Raw genomic sequence first — 27247 nt, 5'->3', positions numbered from 1 at the left:
GGCCAGTAGGAGCCTATTCAAGCTGGCTTCTGGGTCCTCTTAATGTCCAGTCATTGTTTGAGCATTTCTTTGCTTTGTGGTACATTTTAGACTCAATGCGTATTTACCCTGCCTTAGCCTTGGAACCAGCCCTTACTTGTTTTAATGGAAAGTGGTGTCTAGAAGCCAAGATCTGAGTACTAAGGATGCTCATTGCTATTGCGGTATCATGGTCCCAGGTCCTCCCAGTGGACAGAGCTAGGAGCACACATAATCACAGACAATGACCTCTATGTTTATTTCTGTACCTATCTTGTATATGGAAAGCGATGAGTTCATCCTGATTTCTCTAATTCCAATCCAACACCACAGGATTCATTTTGTTTTCTTCCTTTCTATGTTTATAATGCCCTTCTCTTGCGGTAAGAAACAGGGGTGTCATTATTTTAACTATTTATATATGTGATCAGTCTCCCTGTATGTACACAGTTTCAGTTATTGCTGACAACTCCTCTCTAATTACTGAAGACTGCTTACTCTCCCTCTTGGGCCCTTACACCCATGCCAGGTTCCCCTCACTCTTGGGGACTCCCTTCTCTCCTGCTTATGCTCTGACTTCTGGTGCTGAACTACCCGCCTCCTGATTGCCCTCCTCACCCTGCTTGGTCTCCACACCATACCAGGTTGCCACTCTCTATTTGAGCTTTGACACCCCATTATGGGCTACTGTGAGCCCCCACCCCACAGCTCCTCTACCTACAGACAGCTTACCTAATGACTTTAAGGCTGAATTGCACAAGAACAGAAGGAAAAAGAAAGGGATGAGGAAGAGCTCTATTATATTTTTTAAAATTCCCTATCCTTCTGACCCCAGTGGAAATGTATTACTCAAATCAAGGTATAAAGAAACAACCTTTCTTGACTGGTAGATATAATACAAGACTCTGTACTTTTCATTTGTCCTTATTACTCCTTATCTACTATGTAATTTGTTAAATGAGGGGAAGAAAGTTTAAATTCCCATATACCAGTAATAGCAAAGGAGAGGAAATATTCAGCCTGAATGGCATTAAAGAAAGGATAATAAGATGAATATATTCCATCCTTGCGGTCAGCAGATCTGATATATTAATTTGATTATTACGATGTCACAAAAGAAGACTCATTGCTTGGAATCTGTGCACTTTTTAAAGCCTCTTAGCAGGCTTTCAAGGGTTCCCAGAGCTATTCTGACAGGCCTCTTCCATCTCAGATTCTGTAGGTCACAGACATCCGGCACTGCCTTCTTTGCTGTAAGGCTGTGCCCACTAGAATGTGCTTCCTGGGCTCTCTTTGACCTCAGTAGATAGCTCTGTTACCTCACAGACACAGTATGGAGGGGGAAAGCATTCTTGTGTGCATGATAGTACTTAGGAATCAGTCTAAGCTCCACCGATGCAGATGTGTCATCCCCACTGCCCCTCCTCCACATTCTCATCCCCTGTCATTCCTTCTGAATGCTGAATTCAGAGGAGCTGGCCTGGAATAGGCAGCCACACAGCTCCTCACTATGACCTGGTCAGTGTCTACAGTGTAGGGCCTTATGACATTGAGTTTGGTCAAGTTGCCAGCATCAATGGGTACCAGTATGGGAACCTAAAAATAAACCAAACAGAGGAAGCTTCAAAGACTTCCTGGAAGGTGAAAGGGACTAGAAGTTACAGAGGGCAGTGGGATGACTTCTATTGGTCCCATGGCAGCCATCAGGAATTCTTAAATTTCCAGGAATGTCATTGAATACTGTACATGCTGTCTCAAGTGGGGACAGGACTGAGCATAGTGAATATACTAGTTTTTCAGAATTCAGAACATTGAAGCGTGTGTGTATATATGCGTGCGTGTGTGTGTGTGCATGTAGAGAGGGATGCCTTGTGGTGTCTGCTCTCCAAGGAGAGTTTGATGTAGTCAGATCTCAGGCCTTGATATCCTCAGAGCCCAATTTCATCAAGAAATGATTTACCAGTTTTTCATATCCAGTAAATACCTGACCCTAGGTTTGGTGTGCAATTCCACCTGCTTATTAAGGCTTTCCTTTTATCTCATGATGCCAAACTCAGTATGTCTAAACCAGACTCATGAATTTTCCTCACAAAACCACATGAACCCTGGGCTTTTTCTTTGGCAGTGATAGTTACACAGACTGAAAAATCAGGACTCACGTTCTATTCTTTCTTCTCTGCCAAGGTCTCTCAGTACCAACAACAGGTGAGTGTTTTCCAACATCTTTGCCATCAATCTTTTAATTTCCTACTGCCTGGTTCTTAGTTCAGACACTAATTGTCTCACACCGAACTGCTCTAACTTAGCCTCATATTTTAGCAAATATTTTTTATTTAATGGAGAAATGTTTACACCTATTTATTAGAGCATTTCTGTATACTGGTACTATAACCTATGGGTCAGTTTTGGGTTAATTCTTCACAAAATTAGAATAATTAGCATAAAACCATTTTCTCCGTTATGTTATGAAGTTTTATGTGCAGTCATGTTCTATTTTGGAATAACAATTTATATAAATTTTATGAAAATCATAAGGCATATAGGAGGGCCAAGTTTTCCCACTCAGCAGTGCTCTTAGTCATTCAGCCAAGTGTGCCTGGGTGAACTGAACCATAAGAGGAAGTGGGAGGTGAAAGGGGTTGCCAGTAGTTACTGTTTTTTTCACTTGATCTTGATGCATATCATATATGTGTTTATGGTTAAAGGCTGCTGTTGTCCATTATAACCAAATGAGTATAGTCTTTATTGGAATCTGGCAATATTTATCAAAAGCAATATAAAGATCATAAGTCCTGATTGTAAAATAGCATCTTCCCTTATAAAATCTGTTTTAGCTTTACAAGCTAAGTAACAGATGTGGAGGAACATAGAATGGATTGTTTGAGGCAAATGAAACTACCTTAAACTCACATGAAAAAAGTAGAAGCTGCTGCTTCTTCCTCATCACGTAATGCTGAGCATTTATAGTGTCAAGAAATATTTAAGAGGTAGAATAAGGCCTGGTGGTGGATTTGAATGGATGGCACAAAATAGAAATGAGGTTTTTTGGTTTTGCTTTTATTTTGATTATGAGAAATAATACTGAATCATCATCATAATAGAAACAAACTTGTTTGGAAATCCATCAGCCCGTCTAGGCACTTAAACTCTGTAATGAAAAACCTTACTCCTTCTAACTCTGCCACTCCAAGTGCCTTTGGAAAAATAACTTATTTACATTACATAAGACATGATCACATTCGCCACCAGATATGATTGCAAAATTCTTTTTGACCCTTTATGAAAAGTTCTATAGAGACATAAGAAATGAAAACATCCTAGAGTACGCAAATATTTAAACTACTAGAAAAAATAATCATTTGCTTCACTTAAGTTGTCATCAGTGCATTTATAAAGGATTATAAGAATTTTTGTAAGTCGCAATGGTATAAGTAAGTATCTAATATTAAAAAAGTAAATCCAATTTCATTTAAAGTTAAAGGCAGGAGGTGAAATATAATGGAAATACTGCATAACTACTTTAATGCTTTTTTAAAAAGCCATCTTTATATTTTAGCTAAATACTTTCTAAGCTTAAACAGTTGTTATTGTAAGTCCCTAAAATACAAATGGCTTTGATCTTTTAGGATATTGTTTTGAATTTAGTTACCACTGTAAACTTTAAGGGTATGATTTTGTTTCTTATTATCAAATACCTCCTTCTTTCAGCCTTATCATAAGAAAGACACAATCCTTAGCTCCAATATCAAATAGAATAAGTATGACCATAATTTCATACAAAGAGTGAATGACAAGGTCAGATTTAAAAGCCACATGGAGATTAGATTGGCACAAATGAATGTATGCGTGTATTATATTCAATTGAATAGTTGAATTCTGTATATGGTGTATGTGTATCAGTGGGTACTTTTGGAAAACTGTTCTCTTAGGTAGCAATTAGCTGTGGTTGACTGAGTTTGCAAAGTACAGCAAGGTTAGTAAATAAACAATACAGTAAGACATTCTGCTTAACCCAGATTATAAATGAAATCAGTCACAGGCTGTTTATATTTGTGATGTGGGAGGCATACTGATAAAGAGAAGAGATGAACAAGGGTTACTGCTAAGCTTGCGCTTTGGTTATTCTACAGAAAGAGAGAGAGAGGCAAAGACAAAAACTGACTAACGGCGTGAGGTCCGTTCCTCAAGGAACCCAAATCACAAGTGCTGTCCTAAAGCTTCCCCGCTGGTTATAGTTTTAAAAGAGCTCAGTTACCTTCTGGAGCTGTCATCCGGCAGGCAGCAGGGTCTGTGCAGAGGGAGAACAACCGCAGAGCAGCGCAGACCACAGCACTTCCCAGTACCACAGCCTGCCTGGGACCAGGGAAATGCTTCGGTACACCAGTTCTGCACTTCCGCACAGTTCATTCATAGGGTTTACACTGAGAAGGGGGTAGTTAACAGGGATGCGGCCATCTGTGCAAGGGGAAGTCTGAATATATCAAATAGTCAAAGCATCTTGGAGTCCGTTGGTCATATGCTTTCTTAGGAGGAGTTTGTCAAGATGGACTCTGATGAAGTCAGGTTCTTCTGTCTGTGGGAAATAAAATGGAAGGTCTTGTTAAAGAGACCTCTAACGTCAACTTTCCTCAAGCCTGGAAGCCCTCAGTGATGGGGTGGGGCCGAGGGGAGGGTGTCAGGGTAATGGAGATTCACTATCAACTTTCTGATTGATGTGCATCTCTCCTTAAAGAGGGAGTAAATCAACCTTCAGTTAAAAAACAAATGCAGTACAGACCTTGGTAGTAAAGAAAAACAGAACCTGTCAAGTCCTTATCCCTGAGATATGAAAGTTGAGGTTCATTCACAACTAGTTTGCTCATGACTGACTTCCATCCTGATGGCAAAAGTCTATTCTGACCAGTTGAGTCTCACATACCAATTGTAACTGTGTTGACCATTTTTATCTGCTGGAATTTTTGCCAGCCTATGGCCGTTAAGGAGCCTAGGAAGTTCACAAAACTGTTAGCTGCAGTTACTGATTTGGAGGGATGGAGAATGAATTGACCATACATTTTGGATCCAAAGATGCAAAGAATTTAGCCATATTTTTTTCTGGGTAGGAAATGAAGTATTTTCCTCCAACCAGAGCCAAAGGCAAGAGAGGAAGGGTCTGGGAGGATACAGTGTCTGTGGTGCGCTCCTCCTAGGCATGCCCCGAAGGAGTGCCGAGTGTTTGAGCCTTCCCCTCCCTCATCCGTAAAGCACTTCCCTTCAGATTAGTTCTAATCCTTTGCTCCGTAACATATGCTGCTTTTTACTACTGGTTATAATTTTAGAAATGTGTGTGTGTGACCCTTGATGGTAGAGAGGAAACATGTCTTATTTCCTGTTGCCTTTGTTTGCCACACCTTATATATTGCATCACTTTGTTGACTGATGAATTAATACAAATAAACAGTCTTGCCCAGGGGATTCCATTCTTTCTAAGCTAAGACTCCAGAGAAATAACCATCTCCCATGCCCTCCTCTCGTATTCCCTACTTTTTCCTGAAAGATGAAGGCTCTGCCAATGACCTCAGCAGGCCCCGGTGTGTGGTTGAGTGGTTCTGCAGTGGTCAGCCGCAGTTCCTGCTGTGGGGAAGGCCGTGGGGACGGGAACATGGCCGTCAGTCCACACATGCCAGAAGAATGACTAGTTTCCAGGCAGAGAAGTGGGTGGGTGATTATTCTTTGCTTATACTTTTCTAGGGGAAGAAAAAGGACTGACAAGCTTCAATGAACTAGTTCAGCTTCCAGTTAACCTTTTATACAGAAAGTTCAGTTTCATGTCCAATCAGAATCATTGTACCACAAATTAAGCCAAATTTTTCTGGTTTTTCTAGAGATAAATCAGAGGTAGGTGCCACCCTGCATTTTATAACTGGTTATGGATTTAAAATGCATGGGACATCTCAATTGTTTATTTAATGACATTTTATTAAAATGAGTATTTTACCAGGAATCCCACTTGAAGTCTTTACAAGACCTAGAGAGGAAAAAAGAGCTCACATCTTGTGAAAGTGTATTAAATTCACAAAGGGGAGAGGTGTCATGGGACGATCTTTTCTTTGACATGGCTTGGGTGTTCTGTTTTGTACTGTTTGGGTAGGTTATGTGGGAGATAGGGTGGATTTGTTCAGCTGGTTTAGATGTTTGAGGTGGGGATGTGCGAGGGATTGAGTGAGACTTCGGTGTGATAATGCACAGAGAATCTTAAAGCTCTCTCTTCCTTACCTGCCTCTATGGAAAAGCACCCAGTCAAACTCAGTCATCAAGGCAGTGACTCTAAGTCAGACAGGAACCACAGGAAATATTTATACAGGATGGTCTGTTGTGTGGAATCTGTGGAAACCAGACCACCCTTCCTATGGGTCGGCTGCCAAAGTCCTGAAATAGCTGGAAGCACCGGGACCTTACCATTCTGGTATTTAGCCTTGCTATGCAGCACAGAACTGGGGGGAGGGCTTCACTCGCATTGTGCTTCCCTGTGGTCTCTCCAATCCCCAGTTTGTTACCATCCCTTCATTTCCTCTCACACCCTTTCACCTGTTTAAACGTGGGAGAAAACAAGGTAAGAGGAAAGACAGGAAGGGGGATCCAACAGGCCTTCATCTGAGAAGACAGCTACCTGCATCGAGCGCTGTTGGCGGCTTCAGGCCTTCCCCGGGCAGCTCCAAACACCTCCTCCAATTGTTGACTCTTACAGAAAGTTCTTTTTCCCTGTCACGTCCAGATCTCCACCATAGATTTTGTCATTCCTTGTGCATTGTGTTTATGTAATCAATTTTATTTCCCTCACCTCTCTCCCCTATATACAGACACAAAAATCCCTGTAAGATATTTACCTATATTTTAGAATTATAATAGAAATGTACATCACTCTAGTGAGTACTCCTCAAGACAGCACCAACTAGATGGAGTTTAAAGGTGATCTAGGACAACCCTCTCCTTTAAGAGGCCCAAAGCTGTAAAATGACCTTCCCCAAATCAAATGCATCCGAAACAAGGGAACCCAAAGTAGAATTAGTACAAATGCTTTGTGTAGGACTGTCTGTCAGCCATGGCCCCGCAGTCAATCAATGAATGACCAATAATTGCAATGTGGCTTTGAAACAAGGTATTCAAACTCTCTAATAATCAAGAATGATGAGGACAAAGATGAGGAAGGGCAAAGGTGCCTCGGGCTCAGGTACACTCTGAAATGTTAAGTCTGCTGAAACCCACAAGAATATTAATGAAGGGAGCTTTATTCTGGGGCAGAAACAGCTAGATAGCTATTGTAATAGTCAAGACAAACTCCTGACCTTTCCATCTGTCAAGTTTTATTGCCATGATTTAAACATTATGGATCTGTGTGAGCCGTCATCTGCATCTCTCTTTGCTGTAAATCACACTGAGAACGTTCTGCAGAGTTACAAGAAGGAAAAAGGAGCAGCTATCAGTAGGACAGACAGCTTGTTGTTGCCAAAGCGTTTTTCAATAACGGATAAAAATTCAGTCCCCCAAACCACATGTGTCCCTGCTAGTGTTCCCCATTACATCCTGCTGCCCCAGTTCAGAGGATTACCCACCAGTGACAGTGATTTGTCAAGTTCAAGTGTGACATGTTGAAAACCAGGGTACAGACTATCAGAGCTTTTAGGAAGTTGCACATGCTTTTGTAGAGATGCAGATTGTTGGAGGGGCTTCTCTTAGCAGTGTTCTTTCTGTGGAGTCCTAATGAGAATGTCTACTGCTAACAGTTTCTTATATTAAAATATTCCATTAATTTTTTTAAAAAGTGTGAGCAGCAATGAAAGGGAATGGATTCTTTCGTCTGATACCACCCTGAATTAAGAAAGACAATAAGGCAAATGATGCTATACTTCTTTCATTTTTCAATGTTCAGAAATTCTTGAGCTTAAAATCAGTATATTACATTATTTTGATAATCAGTGGTCATGCTTTCTTATAGAGGGCCTTTAATTTCAGAGATGAAAACAAATGTTAGGGGATACATTGGAACTAAATCACTATAATCTAGTCTTCATAGATCATTGAAATCCACATTTTTTTTCCAACTCTGTTATCCTGGAGTAATCAGGAGGTACTGTCAATAAATTAATCTCCTGGCCAATCACATATATTCGCATTGCTTCAAATCAGTAATTCTGATTGACTTATTTTTCATCTCCTTAGTGATCCAATCCAACCTTTTGTCAGGGGTACGATGGCATCAAGAGGATACTGTCTTAGGGGCCAGGGCATATGGGGCCAACTCCTAACCTTGAAATGGACTAGGGACCTCTGACAAGTCAGTTTACCTCTGAATCTTGTTTCCTCCATCTGTAAAATGAAAGCGTTGAATTAGACAAACTATAAATTTTCTTCTAGTTTTAGCATTCACTGTGTCTGAAATGGAAAGAAAAAAAGCAGAAGAAGGGAGCAAAACAGCAGGGATAGGCCACGTGATAGATACTTCATGCCTGCATAGCTGGCAGTGAGCAGCACCAGAGAGATGAAATCCTGCCTCTGGCGTCATCTTAATCTGGAGTGAGAGCACCCACTTCCTTGCTAGGACCAGATCTTCTTCCATATCAAAGATTACAGTTCCTTCAAAAGCTAAATTTGAATGAGTCATAATGCAGGAATCCCAAGGTATAATCAGGATTGGATCACAAGTCAATCACAGAGTTGATTGCTGTATCTAACCTCTTCCAAGATCATTTTCTATACTCGTGCATGAATTCTCATCTCTCTCATTGTCGCTTTCCAGACAATCATTGAACTAGGTTTTAAAATAATGAACTAACCTTCTGCAATTGCCTACTCTGATATGAGGTACATTTTAGCTAAGGGTAGTTTTTCTGGTCATTTAGCCCTTGGGTGAGTTGTGCTCAGTCATATTTATGTATAAATGCTCCATCATTTTACACTGAGAAACTCATGCCTGGTGAATGTCTCATGAAATTAATTTTGCAAATTAGCTGTATTTCTGGCAATCCAACCCAAAATAGAGGGCGCCTTCGCAGAGTATGAAATGGGGGTTAGGGCAAGTGGCATCTAGTGGGCTCTCAGAATCAGAGTTGCCGAAGAGAAAACTTGCCTTTGGCATTCCTGAAGTGGGAATACACCATATTTCTGTCAATGTCCTGGGGCCTTTCTATCATGGAGACCCATGAAGTTCTTCTTGAGAGGTTGTGATAGCTAAAACAAGAATAAGAATGTGACTTTTTTGACACCAGTGACTACATTCCCTTGGATGGGGTCCAAGATTGCTTGGTAGCAGGTTATGTCATAGTGAAGCCCCAATGGATTTGCCACTAAGATTCTCAGCAAGCCATCCCTACACCATTGGCAATCATTCTCCTGCTCTTGATGGCAGCATGATGTAACAGGGCACATCTAGTTGCACAAACCCAGCAAACTTTACTGGGTACCTGTTTTGCATCAGGCAGATTAACTTAACTGAAACCGTTAAGTTAATCACCAGTAATCTTTATCCCTTAAGAGCACTAGTTCAAATCTGGGGTCCACAGAAACCTTTCTGGAGCAACTGATGCCTTCAGTGAGACTTAAAGGAGGAAAAAGAGTCAGCCACGTGGACAAACCCAGGGAAAACTTTCCTAGAGAAACCTAGAACAGGGCAGAGTCTGGAAAAGCTCCACCTCTGCAGGGAAAGGCAAGCAGGCTAGTGTGAGCAGAGCATGAGGCAGCACTTTTTCTGTAAAGGGCCGGCTAGTAAATACTTCAGGCTTTGTGGTCTGACACTCCTGACAGACTCAGTTCTGTTGGTGTAAGAAGAAAGCAGCCATTTGCAATGTGCCAGTAACATTTTATTTCCAAACCAGGCAGCTGGCAATATTTGGCCCAGGAGCCATCATTTGCCAGCCCCTGGAGAAGTGCATCAGTTGCTTGTAGGCAGAGCAGTATGGTGACTGGCAAGGCCGAGGTCTGTGGTTGCAGGACTCCTTTGCCAGGCCAAACAGCCTGGATTTGCAGGACTTGAGAAGCAGTTGGGGCCTGAGCTGCCCATAACGAAGCCGAAGGCTAGGTGGTCTTCTTAGCTCTTGCTGAGAGGAAAATAGCAAAGGTGTTGGCTATTTATCTCTTCTCACAGCATGCCCAGACTTCCTCCAAGGCCTTGCTTGCTCAGTTGGCACAGTAGGCGGTTCCAGGCGGGGCCAGGCTCTTTCCTGCCTGTGACTGTAAGCACCAGTGTCTCTTTCCAGTTCTCTGCAGGCATCTGGAGACTGGGGCATAATGGGATTTTTTATGACATTTGTTCAGCTCAAGAACAGGGGAAGGGGAGCAGGGGCTCTGATAGCACCAGGGATCTTTTGAATACATGGACTTTCTTCACTCACACAGAGATTTAGGAAATCACAAGCATTTATGCAATCAGCTCACTGTCTCATTGTGTGACAATTTGGCTAGCTCCCTGCCACACGGTCATGTACCTGAAGTGAAATCATTTCTGTGCTCTTCTTGTAGTTCCAGGTAAGAAGGGAACTGCAAGGTTGTCAACTCTCAGAGGAGCAGGACAGGGTTAGACCCAACTAGACAAGGAAGGCTTAGGGAATGAGTTCTTTGGGTAATTAAATTCTCCATTTAAAATAAAGGGTCCTACAACCAGAGGGAAGGGAAAGGGGAAACCAACACTATTACCTACGCTGTCTTATTTGATGCTCCAGACAACCATGGAAGGAGGTACGTAATGCCCCTATTTTCTGATGAGGAAGCCGGGCCTTTGAGATGGCTAAGCTAGGCTTCAAAGCTAGGCCAGTAGCACAATTATATTTTCAGCATATGTTTTTGCTTTGACAAATTAAAACAGTTACTAAATTTATGAGCCAGTATCATGAAGACTGAGATAATATCGAAAGGTGATTGGCATGCAGTTTCACAGTATTACTAGAAGTCAAGTCTGTATCATAGCCTCCCAGGGAGGAAGAAAGGTTATCTAAGCTAAGCATTAGTATGGGGTCACTGGAGCCTTGGCAAAGCTGGTGGGCACGTGCTGGTAAGCCTGTGAACTACTCTACCGTTAGAAATGTTAAGTGGTGGTATGGAAGCAGTCCAAACTATTTTGGGGTTTGAAATAGAAACTTGGCTGGTAAAGGTAGCAGTTAAAAATGACCCTTCGGAGCACTGCAAAGGATGGTAGGAGTTTCAGCCCATGGTACTTATAAGTATCTTTCAGTATTTCAAAGCTTGAGATGATTGGGAAACTAAATAATCAGCTTGAAATCTCTATACAGTTTCTCAGGGCCTCATGTGAGAAATGTCACCTCTTCAATTATAAAAGGATATAGTGGGACCTACCATAAGGTCACTTACCCCTAGATGTGAGGAATGCTGACTCCATAGTGAATTCTGCCTTCAGATAACTCCCAAGTCTTCAACTTCAGCTGAAATGCCATGGAAAAAAATTTTTAAAGGGCATGAATATAACTGTGAAAGAAATCCCTAAAATACATGGGCATCCACAAACAGTGAAGGCTTTTTGAAAGACTAGAGAAATGTTTCACAGAATATAACTTTAGACCTTGAGTTTATCCTCAGGCCGCTCAAAAGGGTACACTTCCTCCAAGAGATAGAGGGGATGCTCACATTACTGAAGGTAAATGCTTCCTCCAATGTCAAGGAAACTCGGACTCTTGTAAATTGTTTTTAAAAATGGTCTACACATAAATATAATTCAATTCAACAATTATGAAATGAAGGCTGGGATAGGTTCATAAGTTTTAAGACAACCTTATATATCAGCTATTGGTCAAAAGTCTCTGTTAGTGCTAATTAAATCTTTAAAGGATTAATCATCTGTTGAATTCAGTGTGACCGTTAGCTATGAAAATAGTCACCAAACTGAAAATGCCTAATAGCAAACCCCAAATGTGAAGTCTCTTGTTAAACTAGTTTTTAACCTTATCAATTGCAGTTGATAAAAGGATAAATTGATGTTAAAAATATAAATGAGCCCCAAAGCAATATGCATATTTGATGCAATCCCTATCAAATTATCAACAGCATTCTTCAACGACCTGGAACAAATAGTTCAAAAATTCATATGGAAACACCAAAAACCCTGAATAGCCAAAGCAATCCTGAGAAGGAAGAATAAAGTAGGGGGGATCTCGCTCCCCAACTTCAAGCTCCACTACAAAGCCACAGTAATCAAGACAATTTGGTACTGGCACAAGAACAGAGCCACAGACCAGTGGAACAGAATAGAGACTCCAGACATTAACCCAAACATATATGGTCAATTAATATACGATAAAGGAGCCATGGACATACAATGGGGAAATGACTGTCTCTTCAACAGATGGTGCTGGCAAAACTGGACAGCTACATGTAAGAGAGTGAAACTGGATCACTGTCTAACCCCATACACAAAAGTAAATTTGAAATGGATCAAAGACCTGAATGTAAGTCATGAAACCATAAAACTCTTAGAAAAAAACATAGGCAAAAATCTCTTGGACATAAACATGAGTGACTACTTCATGAACATATCTCCCCGGGCAAGGGAAACAAAAGCAAAAATGAACAAGTGGGACTATATCAAGCTGAAAACCTTCTGTACAGCAAAGGACACCATCAATAGAACAAAAAGGTACCCTACAGTATGGGAGAATATATTCATAAATGACAGATCCGATAAAGGGTTGACATCCAAAATATATAAAGAGCTCACGCACCTCAACAAACAAAAAGCAAATAATCCAATTAAAAAATGGGCAGAGGAGCTGAATAGACGGTTCTCCAAAGAAGAAATTCAGATGGCCAACAGACACATGAAAAGATGCTCCACATCGCTAGTCATCAGATAAATGCAAATTAAAACCACAATGAGATATCACCTCACACCAGTAAGGATGGCTACCATCCAAAAGACAAACAACAACAAATGTTGGTGAGGTTGTGGAGAAAGAGGAACCCTCCTACACTGCTGGTGGGAATGTAAACTAGTTCAACCATTGTGGAAAGCAGTATGGAGGTTCCTCAAAAAGCTCAAAATAGAAATACCATTTGACCCAGGAATTCCACTTCTAAGAATTTATCCTAAGAATGCAGCAGCCCAGTTTGAAAAAGACAGATGCACCCCTATGTTTATTGCAGCACTATTTACAATAGCCAAGAAATGTAAGCAACCTTAATGTCCATCAGTAGATGAATGGATAAAGAAGATGTGGTACATATACACAATGGAATATTATGCAGCCATAAAAAGAAAACAAATCCTACTATTTGCAACAACGTGGATGGAGCTAGAGGGTATTATGCTCAGTGAAATAAGCCAGGCGGAGAAAGACAAGTATCAAATGATTTCACTCATATGTGGAGCATAAGAACAAAGAAAAACTGAAGGAACAAAACAGCAGCAGAATCACAGAACCCAAGAATGGACTAACAGTTACCAAAGGGAAAGGGACTGGGGAGGATGGGTAGGGAAGGGAGGGATAAGGGTGGGGAAAAAGAAAGGGGGCATTACGATTAGCATATATAATGTGGGGGGGGCATGGGGAGGGCTGTTCAACCCAGAGAAGAAAAGTAGTGATTCTATAACAGCTTACTACGCTGATGGACAGTGACTGTAATGGGGATTGTAGGGGAGACTTGGTGAAGGGGGGACTCTAGTAAACATAATGTTCTGCATGTAATTGTAGATTAATGATAACAACAATATATATATATATATATATATATATATGAGCAACAGAAAACAGAAACAGTAGGACATTGCTAACCTACAGACAGCACTCTCTAGCTTTATATTAAGGGTCTTGGAATACAAGTTTAAGAACCAGGAAACAGGTCATCATCAAGGTTCTTGGCTTGTGCTTAACTGCATCTGAGACTGTCAGCTCTCACAACCCAGAAATCTTTACAACTCAACTCAGAAGTTGTGAGTGGTACCATGAACTCTGGCCCAGGCTTTTCTGGAAACCGATTTGGGTACCCTACTTTCACTCTGTCATCCTAATTTTTAGAGACACATTCAAAATACCATAAATTAACCTACCTCATTTAAGATATGGGCAAATGATGCTGTAGGAAAGAAAGGATTCAAAGTATAGCTACAGCATCGCAGCAATTTCCTAAGACGTTTAGCTTAGTTCTCAGTGCTGGGATTATGGATTATTTTCTCTTCTTTTTCATGGTTTTCTACATTCAACAAATGCTACTTTAATAGAAAAACACTTTTAAATATTCTGCAATTAATAACACTTCTAAGAGAAAGTAAAAGAGATAAGCTTGAGAAGTATTTAAACTTACTGGTAATTAAAATAATATTATATCATTAAACTGGCTAAATAAATAAAATGTATTAAATCCAAATTTTGGCAAGGCTATTTAGGAACTGACAGGTTCAGACATTGCTTTTAACAGTTTAAATTGATAGGATATTTGCAGAAAAAAATCTGTAACAAATAAAAATGTTCTTAACATTTGACTAAGTAATTATAATGATAGATACTGTCCTAAGGCAAAAATTATCCTTAGGAATTATCCTAAGAAAAAAAATGAAAAAATGAAAAAAAAAATAGGCACAAATCTTTTATTATTTTTAAGAACAAGAAAAGTGGAAAAATATGTGTTGTGACATGTAACTTAGTAAAATAGTAAGTAGCCACTAAAATATGAATACTAGGTGAAAATGTGAAAATTATTTATCATAACACTAAATTTGAAAAATGAAAAGATGCCCACATATGATATGGTTAAAACATGTACAATTGTGTATACTTGTGGATAAAAAATAGAAGGAAATCATGATACCTGTTCTGGTCCAGCCATCCGGTTTTCCCTGTTTCTGCTTTAATCAGTCCACCCAGAGGTGAGCATGATTGCCCACCAAGGAATTTCTTTGTATGTCAAGAGTGATGACACAACACATCACAAAGGAGTATGAATAAAATGTATTTAGTATTCGCAACAAGCTGGGGTTTCTCAGGAAAAGAAATTTCACTCTGGGTTTGTTGAGGGAGTTGACCAGGAGGGTTGGGATGGAGATGGGGCTTTGAGCTTTTATTGTGGGTGATGGGTAGAGCTGGGTTGGGACCATGCACTGAGCCAGAGGCCACACTGTTTGAGATTCCTGGCTGACCACAGAGGCATAGAAACACCCACAGGTCTTCTTAAGTTGGTTGCCTAGATATGGAACAGGCAAGGAAGAAGGGTGGGGACCTCAAGGTCGGCAGTGGTCGAACATAAACAGTGGACTCAGTCTCTTCATTGCCAGCCCTTTGTGTTATCCTGGTTTTCAGTCCACAGAGCTGAATCTGTGAGATCTCAGGAATCTTCCACTGGATTCCTCTTCATATTAAGTTAACCAGACTTGATTTCTGTTGCTTGCAATCAAGAATCTTGATTGATACCAGCAGAACCAGCAATTTTGGAAAACTTTACATGCCATGTCGGAGTAAACAAATGGACAAACAAAAAACTGTGAAAAAAAATATATTTCCACAAATGCATGTTCTTTGTGTAGCAGCAATCATAGCAATTCTTAGGGATCACAATGTTGGAAGACATCTTAAGAGGTCATTTAGTTCAGTCTTGGGCACAAAGATGATTCAGATGCATGGAATCCCAGAGCTTGAAAAAGCCCAAGAGATTAAGAAAAACCTTTCATTTACTGATGAAGAAACCACCACCAAAAACAAAATACTTTACCAGTCATATCAGACATTAATGGAGGATCAGACAGCAGGCATTCAAACTTGTAGTCAAGGGACCTTTTATCATAGCTAGCAGCTTCTCAGAATTCAATTCAAGAGGGTTTCTCATACCTCATGCCTTGGTGCTAGGAAGAACAGAATCTCTCTTCACAATATATAAAGGCTTTATTCTATATCAATGCCACATTGCTCTGCAGCTGCCTGGCTCATTTATATAGGCTAATGTATTGATGAAGTCAAGGTCATAGGCTGGAGTCAGGGAGCAGCAGCCACTTAGGCTCATGTTCTGTCACAGTGTCTGAACACTGGCCATGCTGTGCAAATAGGGCCTGGTTGGGGGTACCTGGGCAAGTGTGTGTGAATGACTCAGTGAGGTCTATGACTGCTGATCAGAACACAGGGCAGAAGCATGCACCCAAAGGGGTTGAGATGAAGACAACAGCATCAGCTTTAAAGAGAGATGTAACATCAAACCCTGTGCTTCAGGAAAAAAGTGAATTTGACAGAAAACAGTGACGAATTCCATTTGCTACAGAAAACAGCTTTGCCACTTATGAAACTTACTTTCTGTTGGATAAATGTCAGGTATTTCTTCCCTTGGAACTTTCCTATTCCTCCTCTGCTGCCTGCTCCAGATCATGCCTGCCATTTAAAAGGGAACAGGGGAGCAGCCCTACGAATATGTCATTGCCATGGCCCTGCATTGCCAGCACCCACTCACCGATGTCTTATTGGTGGGATGCATTTGGAAAGAATCAGGGACACCAAATGAATGCCTATAACTGACTTAGTAAATTTCAAACAAGGAAGATGTCACTCTGGGATGACCTAATTAAGAATTATTTGGCTGGTTCTTAAAGAATGGGGAGGATTTTTACAGAGACAGAGTGGAGTGTGGGAGACATCCCAGTACTGGAGGAGCCGTTTGCCAGCAAAGGTGCAGGGGAAGGGTGGGCCAGCATGTTCCGGCATCCTTCAGGGAGCTGACTGAAGAGAAAGGTGCATTTAGGAGAGTGGGAGATGGGCGTGAAAACAGCAGGCTGGGGCCATATGGTAGGAGCCTGCAGTGGCAGCCTAAGCAGTGTCGCCTTTACTCTGTAGGCAGTGGGAACTATTTGAAGCTTTTCAGGCAGGGGAGGAATGAGGATCAAAGCCATGTTTAAGGATGAGGAATCTGACAGTAGTGTGTAGGCTGTATTGGAGATGGGCGGCAGGGAGCCTAGAAATAGCAATAGTTCAGGCAAAGTGATGAAAAATGATCTAAAGTCTTGAGGGACAGTTGGTGATCCCAGGTCTGCAGCCCTGATGGGTCATGAACAGAGAGGGAGGAGAATTTACTCATCTCTGTTAGGAAGCAGCTCTGGTGTCCTGATTGAGTTCCAGAAGATGTGACCAAGACACCAAAGACCCCTGCTCTGTTCAGCGAACCTGGCCCTGTGTACACAGGCAGGCAGCCAAGCCAGTGTGATCCCAAAGCAGACAGGCCACTCTGGACCACACAGTGCGTGGCAATGGTATGTACTTAATGAGGCTTTGTTAGATGAAAAGTTCTGACCGAAAACAGTGTGTTTGAAGAAAACAGTGAGGAATCCCACAGATGCCTTCATCTACCTTGCCAGAATCTACTCAACCAGATAGGACCTGAGACCCATGAAAAGCAAGTTCATTTCCTGCAGGGTGATGGGCTCAGCGTTCCTGCCCCTGGTCCTATTGAGCCTGGCCTCCCAACCTACTGTTTCCCTACACATGAGAAGCTAATTGCACCTGTTACCAGGCTACTGTGGCTGCCGGACCTGTCCTAACACCCCTTCCCCACCCGACTCCCATCTCACACACACAGTCATATGGGGCTGGGATGGGTAAGAGAGACATTCACATTTTAGTGTGAAATCCTTTAACTAAACTATATATTGATATTAAGAATCAGGGTCACTTCCAGTCTGTGTTCATTTTGGTCTACTAGTCAGACTATTTTGTCTGAATTAAGCAGTCTTCTGAGTAAAGCAAGTGGTCTAATAGATATTTTATAGAACCGACCAAATAGTTTACCGTATTGTCTGTACAGTTCCTATTACTGAAAGACAGACATTCCACCTTCCTGAATATCTGTAGGAAGACTCAGACCTTACTATCTTACCACCACATTTTTAATAATGATCTTTTTTTCTTTTTTATTGTTGCCTACATCCAACACATTTATGTGTAGCAAGTATATCTTCCTTGTCAAAGAGCTTTAAACTCACTAATCTGTTAGTTCATAAGCCAAAAGGAGAAAACAGGTTACCAGCCTTGACAAAATTAGTAAGGGAAAAGCATGAGACAAGGGAATGCAAACATGTTTGTGATTTGGGCATCTTACTGCAGCCAGTGTACACCCAGGGCTCAGGAGACAGAACAAGGAGGTCCCTGGGCATTGGCTCCCAGACCACAGAGCAGAAGCGAAGGGACCAGCAGACCCCGGAGAACTACGGGCTGCTGCGCACATCCTTTCCTCCTGGGTAAGCAGGTGCCGCAGGAGCAGCAGCCACCTCCTTCTGTTTCTCTCCCCTCTTCTGGCTGTGGAGGGTCCCGAGGAATGCTGGGTCTCCCGGCCCACTTCATCAGCACTCCCGCCGCCTACCCCACAGCTGAGAAACTGCAGATTTAAGTGGCAGGAGCGTTTCTGGCACGTGCATGGAGTCAGGGGAAATCACTGCCTGCTCAAGTTTGCTGGAATGTTCAAGAGGCTGGTTTCATTTGATTAAAAGCTCCATCCACCAGGAAAGGAGCCAGGTCAGTGGGAGCCTAACTGCTAGCAGAATTCCATAGGGAAGCATGAAGACAAGTGACAGGTTTGGGCTTGGCCGCTACCATTTTGCCCCAGAGAGCTCTGAGCCGTTCCAACCCCAGGCCAGTCCTCAGCTCTCCCTCTGTGCTCCGGGCACAATCTGTGAGCCTTGTGAAAAGCCAACTAAGAGCAGGCAGGTTAACTCCTGGGTGATCTTTTCTAGGGCCATAGTTGGGGAGCATACTAGGCCCAGGCCCAAGAAAGAATGGTGCTTTTTAGCCTGGTATATCTTATGTATTCTCTGTTCTGTGGAGTCAAGGAGGCTGGCAAGGGAAAGGGCCCTCAAGCAAGGCTCTGCATCCTGCCCTGCTTCAGGCAGAACAGCTCCATGGTGTCCTCTGGGCCCTCCCGGCCCTTTGAGAGTTAGGTAAGATTGCCTAACTCCTTAGGCAAGGGGCTTTCGATTCCAAAGCCTTCAACTCTGCAAAGTCCTCCCCTAGATGTGTTCAGATCCCTGGAGGATTTGCAGTATTGTGGTTCTCCCTGCTGAGTAAGATCCTGCCTCCTTACAAAGTTCTGCATCATTTTGCTGAAGGCAGGAAAGTAAGCTACTCCTCTGATTTCCATGGGGAAAAAATAAACAGAAATAAACCCAAAGCCTCAGCCATGAGAAGCACATGTGAGCACAGCAGATTTTTAAAAAGAGCTGGAAATCACAAGGAGAGGTAAGAGTGTACCCAATATAGCAGCAAGAAATCCTGAAACTCTATATCAGACATTCCTGTTTTTGAAACACCATTTTGGTCTCCCTGTTGCTGGGATCTGCTCTCCTGGCCCTTTGCTGAAGCAGCCCCTTTACTGAAATCATGTCCCTTCCCACCAACAGCTCCTCTCTCCTCTCCTTCCCTTCTCTTTCCTCCCTTCTTCCCCCTGTCTACTCCAGTCCTGTAGGAACACAGGCATTTCTGCCTGCGGCCCTAGAGTTTCACCACCAAACTGATGGCACACATCATCTAGATATTTTTCCAAAGATACAATTGATTCTTGTCATTCCCAGTAGTTATATTCTATAAAATCATCGCAAAGTCAGTATTGATGAGCTCTGAACCACTGCTCCTAGGAGAAATACAGGGCCAGGTTCCTGCAAGCCTCTGGCCACACATTTGTCAACCAGTCAATATATAACTTTGTTTTATGTGTGTGTCTGTAAAGACACCACATAAGCGATGCCAATGCTTCATTAACAGTTCATTAACTATTGAACTCATGGCCAGCAGCACTGTAACTTACGTCTGAAGGAAGCTTGTCTAACATATATTTTCTCTGTGAGGCACGTCACAGGCTTCTTGGGTCTAGGAACAGACAGCACTTGAGCACTATGCTTGGGGGCCATTTTAAACAGCAAAATCCCCAACAAAAAGCACAAAAATGCAAAAAAAAAGCAGGCGAGGAGCACTAACTAGCCCTCTAAAAGGACACCTTGTTGATCGTATCAGAGCCAAAATAAGAAGGCAGAGCATGGCCTTGTTCCGTCTCAGCTGGGAGCGCACGTATCGGGTGACTTCATTCTTCCGCTGCCCTGCAGACATCTGAGAAGGACCGCGAGGGCATTCCAGCTATTGATTTTAGAGCTATAAATACATTTTAGCAAGCAGGTGAATTCACGAACATGGAATTGGCAGATCATTGGAAGCAACTTTTCTAAGAAGCATAATGGTGCCAACTGTTGAGATAGCAGTTTTAACATTTTATAATACACGTTTTGGCATATGATTTCATTTGAAAAATCAGTTCTGCTATTTGAAGGAGATTTGAAAGCCAGTGCTTTAGGAAACTTGATCCATGGTACATTTAATTTGGATTATCCATCTTGTCTAGTGACAAGGACTTGATGAAACTTGTCAACCAGATTGAGTCTTGTGTCTACAGGGAGAATAACCCACAGATGAGAATTTTACATGAAGCAGGGAGGCTATATTATTATGTAGATTTCTATGTGATAGAGAAGATAACCACAAGGTCATGTTTTTATTGCCCTATAGGACATTAACCAGTTTTGTATCTAACATAGGATTCTTATTCTAGAATCCCATTTTTTCCAAAATGCCTATAAGATGGACCCTAAGAGTCTAACCTTGCTCTTCCTTAAGAGCATTCTTGAGATCTTTCAGAGTCTCCAGGCATATTCTGCACGTTGTCACAAACCTTGGGAACATCCTGTCATTTCAATTAAAAGACAAGAGCTACTATAATGAACTCAAGTGTAGGTGTTTGTGTTGAAAATCAGCACCAATTTCTCCATGTGATAAGTTTACCCTGAGGCCCTGGGATCATCCCTGGGTGAAATGCAGTAAACTCAGGTTGATGATAGGTTTACAGCCAGAGATTTTATGTCTTTGGAGCTTCCCCAAGGTTCCAGGTATCTCACCACGAACTGCTTCCACAGCTCCCCTCTGTTTGCTCTCAGCCGTTAGACATAGTTGCAGGACAGATGGGTGGGTGTGCAAGCATGTATGCTGTTTTCATTTTAGTTATCTGAACAGCATTTATAAGCCTCAGTCTTCTGTTGTCCACAAGGCATGATTCTTGGCTGTGGAAACCTGACACTGGCCCATTCTCCGGCAGCTGACCACAGGCTTGTGCAGCAGTCATGTTTACAGATGGCATTTCAGTCACACCGCTTACACCTCCCTCCACTGACACCACCATTCTGACAGAAAGGAGTTGCATTTACTCCATTTTGCAGAAGGTGAACGGCAGCAGTGGCCTGCTAGGTTTTATAGAGTTGGTGAGAACAGCATCTAGTTCAAGGCCAGACAGACAAAGAAGTAAGTGATTGCAGATGTGAATCAAGGAGACCTGTTATAATTCGAGAATTAGTTGATACTTTTTTAGTTTGTTGAGAAAAATTATTCCAAACTTAGAAATAAACCCAAGTCAAGCACATACACTCACCATGTCATTTTGGAGCATTATTTAACACGGTCACCCAAAGGTCTTTAATTATTTAGGGCAATAAGTTTTAAGCTTCTCATCACCTTGGAAATACCTGTGGATCCTCAAAAAATACAGATGCCTGGTTCCTCCTGGACATTCTGATTAACTGATAAGGGGTGATATGGTGGGCCAGCTAAGGCCCCCCCAAAGATGTCCATGACCCAGTCCTCAGAACCTGTGAATGTATTGCCTTACATGGTCAAAAATTTTGCACATGTGATTGAGTTCAAGATCTTGAGACAGGAAGAGTGCCCTGTTATCCAGGGACATGCAGTGTAGTCACACGCACCTAAGAAAGGGAGGCAGGAAGATCAGCATCAGAAAGAGAAGATGGAAGCAGAGGTCGGAGAAGGTCAAGAGGACCCTCTGCAGCAGGTTTGAAGATGGAGGAAGGGGCCACAAGCCAAGGAATAGGCGGCCTCTAAACCTGGAAATGGCAAAGAATGGCTTCTCCCCTAGAGCCAGAAGGAACACAGCCCGGTGAACCCATTCTAGACTCTGACCTCCAGAATTGTAAGAGAATGAAGTGTTGATTTAAGCCTCTATGTTTCTGGTAATTTATTACTATGAGAAACTAACACAGGTGGGACCAGGTTAAAAAACATCAGAATTTTTTAAATCTCCCCAAGTGGTCCTCATGTGCAGTAAAGTTTGGGAGCCCCACTGACCAAACAAAATGTACCTGCGTCTGGCTTTGCCATTAACTATTTGATCAGGACCAGATACTACCATGAGGTTCCATGTTGCTCTCTAGATTTCTATTTGTTAGAGAAGATAAACTCAAGGTCATGATTTTATTTCCTCTAAGACTCTAGCCAGTGTTGTATCTAATCTCTTCATCATATTCCTTTTTTTCCAAAATAGCTATAGATATCTAGTTCTTCAAAATGCATTTGGAACCAGCTTTACCATGCTACCTCCCTCAATAGTTGGATACATTTTTGACATATATTCTATACTTCTATGAGTGTCATGCTTTAAACTCCTTTAAAACATACTTTTACATGTTTAATAAGTATATGTGAGGAGGCAGAAAAATGGCATGAGGATACCAGTTCCTCCACTGGGCAGAGCTTGCAGGAAGGTTGAAGAGTTGCTTCCAAAGCTCTGGAAATAAAGCCAGATCAGTCCCTGTCACTGAGGCCATGTAGGTTGGTTGGGATAAAACCATCCCCTGCAGCCTCCTTCCTGATTCTCAGGATCTGCTGTCAGGCAGGGCTGGCCTTAAACCCTCACTGTGCTGCTTAATAGCAAAATGATCATGAAAATCTCTTCTTATAATCTCTATTTATTCATCAGAAAAATTGTGATCGTCTACATCATAGCATCATTCAAGTTATTCAGGGGGCGACTGCACCTAAAGCATGCAGCCCAGTCCTGGCACCTGGGTAAGCCTCAGTGCTCACATTGCCCAGACCACTGAGTGGCGCTGGCCGCAACTCCTACTTTCTTTACCTCAGGCTGTGCCAATGACAGTAGTGATGCCACTGACCACTGCAGGGGTGGGTGCATTACATTAAGTGGCTGAAAGAGTTTGACTCCCAGAAGGTCTAGACTGGCCTCATAGAAATTTCAGCTCAAGGGAGATCCTGACTCCATGTGCAGGTGCTCTCAGGCAGCCTGCGGGGCTTTGCAAGCTGATGGCCTACATTTCACACTGGGGAAAGGATGCCATTGTTGGCCTTCTTCCCCTTTGACATTTCTGCCATTCACATACGTTCCTCTCACTGATGTGCTGGGCTGGCTTCAGATTACATGCTGTGGCAATTACATGGCAATGAATGGGCTTTGCATTTCTTCCCGTAATTATCTGTCAACATGGCTGAAATAGTGGGCACTGGGTGCACAGGAAAAGATTCTCTGGCTATACATTGAGTGGACAGCTGAAGCTGCTTGAGTTTATAACCCTTCTTTGCTTGGCTGCAAGTGACAGCATGTCCACACACATAAAGATATCCAGGTCCTCATCAGGGCTGAGACTCAGGCACCTCGCAGTTGAGTCTGCAAAACTGTCCCCTGGGCAGCTGAGGTTGAGGTCCGGTTACAAAGGCTTGTGCCTGCAATGGGAAGGAAGTGGACCCAGCAAAGTCAAATGATTAAGAATCTGGAGAGATTGATTTCAGGGCTTAAATACCTACTCTGTTAGTTGATCTGACTGTGAATCAAGAGAGATAGGTATGATAACCATGCGAGGAATGTTGACCAGATAAAGTGCTAGATAGGTAAGGCTCTCATTAAAGGTCACCCAGAGGTTACATGGAAAATAGGTGAAGCAAGACTACAGCCATCACTAGAGAGGAGAACAAAAACGTGTCATGTACTGAACGTACTGAGCATGAATGAGAACAGCAGCCCCTCATTGGAGTAAATTATGTAGACATTAAGATAGCTTCATTTACAGGTATGAAAAATTCATTAGTTAATTTAGTTGGTCAATTTTTCAACAAACATTTACTGAAGGTCTGCAAACACCAGGCAATGTGCTGAGCAAAGATAACTAGAAAGCACAGCCAAGCTCAAGAGCATTGTCTGTGCAGTTAACGTAATAAATACTACTGGAGGTATAGACGTAGTGTGGCAGAGCCCTAGCAAGGCGTGATACCCTGCGAGAGGCTTTCAAAAATTTATGGTTGTTTTATGTAATGGAGCATCTCCTTCTATATAGTTAGGTAGCAAACTTCTTTCACTAGTTCAATTTTAGGAGACTCTCTCAAAACAGGAAAAGAGAGAGAGCTCTGAGCTGTCCTTCAGTGACTAGCAATCAGCAGCTGTTCGGTTGCAGCCAGAGGATGCTTTCAGATGATGGAAGCACAGTGGGTAATAGACTTAGTTTGTTTCCAGGTAGAAGGTGTGTCTATTATATTATTTGAGGATATTCAACTCTACTATAAAAGATAAGCACACACATAGGATGGAGGAAACTCATAAGATGTGTTAGGTATTGTACCATGTTGAATAGTGCCCACCCCCAAAATTCATGTTCCCTTGATGCCTGTGAATGTGACCTTATTTGGAAATGGGGTATTTGCAGAGATAACTAATTGAAATGAGGTCATGCTAGATTAGGGTGGGCCCTAAATCCAGTAGCCGGTATCCTTATAAGAAGGCCACATGAAACACAGGAGACAGAGAAGGCGGCCACTGAAGGCAGCAGCAGAGATTAGAGTGACATGTCCACAAGCCAAGGAACACCAAGGACTGCCAGCATCCCCCAGAGCTGGGAGAGAGGCATGGGACTCTGCCCCAGAGCCCACAGAAGGAACCGACTCTGTTTCAGTCTTCCGGCCTCCAGAAATGTGATACTGGGGCACGACACAAGGTTTGAATACCAGGAAGCAGGGATCCTTGGGAGCCTTGTGATGGTGGTGGCCACAGAAAACAAGTTAAACAGGTGAATCTTCCCCAAATCATTGTCCTGTGGTTTTTTATATATTCATATTAAGATTAGTAAGCCAGTTTTCCCAGTAGAGACTTCAGTCAGCCGTAGACTCAGAGCCATCAACCTGGGACAAAAAGTAACATTAGGAGAACTAGTATAGAAATACATTCAGTTGAAATATTCTGGTGTGGCACTAAGAAAAGTATCCAGTACCAAAATTAGTTGTGAGGCAGAGAGCATCAGTTTTTTTAAAGGAAATATCTGAAAACTGGTTGTACAAGTTGAGCTTCTCACCCAAAGGCCATTCCTACAAATCAGAAGTATAAAAAGGTCAGGAGAGGGGAATTGGGAAGAATATGTGAGGAGGGTTTGCTGGAGTGAGCACTATTGCTATGCATAGTCCTACCTAAAGGAGGTGAGCAAGAGTCACTTAATGGATTGTTGGGAGAGCTTGAAATGTGTTCTCCTTAGTTGGAGGCCAAAATGGATAGATGTCTGACTGTGCTCAGGAAATCTGGAAGTCAAGCAAGATATGCCGGTGAATGTTGGGTATTTTGTGCAGAAGAGTTGCCAGTTTGGGATTGCTCTGAACCTCCGGAGTCTGCCTGGGCAGAGAATGCATGTGTTCTTTTGAGCAGAAGAGGTCCTGGGAGCAGAGTCATCCTGGATCCCTTTAAAATCCAGGTAGAGGCCCATCTTCAAGAGGAGGAGACCAAAGGAGAGATTCTGTGTTGCCTGAAGCAATAAAAAAACAAGAGCTGAGCGAGGAAGAGCCAGCTGATGAAGCACTGTTGTCCATTCTGCAGGAATGGCAGCCAAAGACACAAAGAGAAGGAATTGCCAAATAACCCACAAAATGGCTTATGAGAGTCAGATTCAGATATCTACTGGCTCAGAGAGTGAGCCATCTTAGACCAATATGAGCTGAGCAAGAACTTTCTGATACCCCAGGCTGTCTCCCTGCCTGGATGGCAAGCTAGGGCAGTGGGCAGGGGAGACCATCAGGCAGGAAAAAAGAGAAAGAAAACCCTTTCTTCACGCCACACTCCAGCAGCCAGGCAGTTCACAGGAGGTCCTAGCGAGGGAGGCAAAGTTTAATGGTAACTCGGGTTTGAAGCTTATTACCCGACACTAGACACGCCAAATCATTGAAGTTATACTGTGCGTCTTAGGGTGGTTGAAGGACTGTCTCTTGTTAAAAGGGTAGTCAAGTGTTTTATTCCAGAGGCAGGGTTGTAACAGATGCTAAGAGACAAGATAAAGTTATTTATATGATTCTATCCTATGATCTCTTCTTGTTCAATTTCTAAGTTTCACTAGAAACCGCCTCTGTATTTGAATTCGGATCATTTTAACTATGAGGCTCTGGCTCCTTCCGAGGTGAGTTACAGCTAGCACAGACAGTATTGTCATGATTATCAAGCTCAGAGCTTGGCAGAAAAACAAGTGAACTTGACAGTAAATGGAGCCCAAATGTCACTTGTCACATGCCTGTAGGCCTGAGACTGTGACTTCAGTTCCTCTCAAGGCCTTGTGACAGGTTCTCACTCCCCCACTTCAAGTCCCATTCAGCTACTGGCCCTTCACTCATCTGTCCACACAACCATTTATTCCCTCAGTCACCCTTTTCAGAGCTTCTGCCACATGCCTGGAACCCTCCCTTCCACTCCTGAGAAAACTGTGTTTTGCAACTAGTTCTTTCCTCTGCCGCCAAGATTTCTCCCAGGCTCATCAGCTCATCTGCACTGAGCCGGTGGCAGCTTTCCTGCAAGAAATATTTGGATAGGTTTAGAGAAAGTGAGTATTATATGTAAGTGTGATATGACACGGGCTTGGGAGGTCTACCATATACATAATTATATATGAAGATGTTTTTAATACATGTATAGATATGTACATCTATACATATAAATAGACAATCATGTTTACATTTACATAGATGCATAGATATTCTTAGTGGTACAGTTAGACTTGCAATCTGGGAGTTTAAGTAAAAATAATATTTTATATATTCCTAATACTTTACAGAATGCTAGCTATTTTCTTCCTAAGAAAGCCATCCTCTCTTTTATAGTCCAACCTTCTCACAAACCAAAGATCCCTAATCCATGTTGGTGAGTAGCAAGGAGGCTGGACCATTTAACACTTTGATAAACTAATGCCTTCTGCTGCATAGAACATTTTAAATGACATTTTTGGGCCTTTTTTAGGAAGATTCTTTCCATAACTAAAAAGATGTCTTTTTTCACATATATGATATTTATGTAATATTTATATAATAAAACATCTAGATATTTAATATTTCTGAAATTAATTTGGATATATATAATGATAGATGAGAATGCATCATATCATGATTTCAGACATGATAGCCACATTTTCTAACACCACATATTG

At 42.2% G+C, this 27247-nt stretch overlaps 1 long non-coding RNA gene across 1 annotated transcript; it reads right to left on the bottom strand.

The window, feature by feature from the left end:
• Positions 1 to 3613: 3613 nt before the first annotated feature.
• Positions 3614 to 22319, bottom strand: LOC140845224 (uncharacterized). Its single transcript, XR_012123998.1, has 3 exons — positions 19765 to 22319; positions 11359 to 11429; positions 3614 to 10271 (listed from the first exon to the last, which is right to left on the bottom strand). It is a non-coding gene; the product is annotated as an uncharacterized lncRNA (long non-coding RNA).
• Between the last annotated feature and the right edge of the window lie 4928 nt (positions 22320 to 27247).

The sequence above is a fragment of the Manis javanica genome, chromosome 12 (genome assembly GCF_040802235.1).
Source record: "Manis javanica isolate MJ-LG chromosome 12, MJ_LKY, whole genome shotgun sequence".
In the NCBI taxonomy this organism is placed as follows: Eukaryota; Metazoa; Chordata; class Mammalia; order Pholidota; family Manidae; genus Manis; species Manis javanica.
This window is presented reverse-complemented; position numbering and strand designations above follow the sequence as displayed.